Below are 1475 nucleotides of genomic sequence, written 5' to 3'. Positions count from 1 at the left end.
TCTCTCTCTCTCTCTCTCTCTCTCTGTGTCTTTCTCTTTCTCGTCTCTCTCACTCTTTCGACTAATATATCATTGATAAGAAAACTACAACAAAAAACAACCCTCAGCAAAAAGATGAAATGTTAACTGTTTTGAAAACTTTCCTGAGGAAGTCGAATCTGTAATACAGGAGTAAGTCATTCCACATCAGAGAGCCTAAATATTGATGGCAGTTGAACCGATACTCGACATTTTTTGTTGTGCTTCTGCCGCTTACAGATTAAGTTTGAAAGATGAATTAAGAACAGACTCTAAATAGACTACACTGAAAGCATCTTTACACAGAAATTCTCCCGTTAAGAATTTTCCTTGTGTCAGTTCCTAATGATTGTAGGCGCTGAACAGGTTTTTGTCTTTTAGCTCATTTGCCAGGATGCATCGACGAGTTATCCTGACATTTTTTGTTGCTGTTTCCGTCATTAACTCCCGTCTATTTTAGCGCCAGGTGCTTCATGCATGTAAGGAATTTTTGTGTGAAAAAATATGTTATTTAGAATAAGGCGAAAAAGGCGCTGAACCCCCCCCCCCCAAAAAAAAAAAAAAAAAAAAAAACCCACAAAAAAACCAAACTGAACTTCGTGGTGATTCAACCGAGTTCTGGTTATCCAAAAAATGTTGAAGTCTTCTTTCTCTCTCAATATTAAGATAGAAACAACTCTCCTCCTGACAGGGATTCAAACCCCAGTCTCCCGCCTGACAGACGGGGATATTTACCGCTCTACTACTGCTGACACACTCCCTTTGTTGCAGAAATAAAATAGAGGCCAGTTCATTACTGTATGTCTGTACCCTAAAATTGCAAGGTTCTATTAACTCATTGAAGACGCCAATCCTGCCCTTTCAAATGCTTGGAAAAGCTCAACTTCGTTATATCCATACATATTTTCCAATTTGTTTTCTTTTTCAGAAATGTAGAAAGGCAGACGACAACATTTATATTAATATGAAATGTCAAATCTTGTGTTTGTGGTTTGTGTATGTGAGCTTGAAATGTGCAACATTGAATGTGAACTGCTTTTGGTCGGACAGATCTGTCTGACGCGTCTTTAAAGTGTTAAACATTTTTGGCTGTTCTGAGTTACTAAGACAATGTGGTCAAAATCAAAATAAATTATGTTCTATTTGTTCTATCAAAATCGTAAGATTATTCGGAGTCGTTATCAAGGTATTCTCATAATTACTTTCGAAATGGCTTGGCAAGTTGTGAAACTCCAAGTATTTGACATCAGATTTCTCAAAACTAGGTAGACTAGATCTACTGAGCTGACAGAACTTTGTAATTCTTCTAGGGTAGTGATGGGACGAAATGATTTAACCCTATGTGTACGTCATGTTTTACTGTCGTATCCATACGACGTGGGGAACTCTGTGCCACCAGTTAACCCTATCCGTACCGTGTTTTACTATTATATCCATACGACGTGGGGAACTCTGTG

Source organism: Aplysia californica, unplaced genomic scaffold (assembly GCF_000002075.1).
Source record: "Aplysia californica isolate F4 #8 unplaced genomic scaffold, AplCal3.0 scaffold00642, whole genome shotgun sequence".
Taxonomy (NCBI): Eukaryota; Metazoa; Mollusca; class Gastropoda; order Aplysiida; family Aplysiidae; genus Aplysia; species Aplysia californica.
This window is presented reverse-complemented; position numbering follows the sequence as displayed.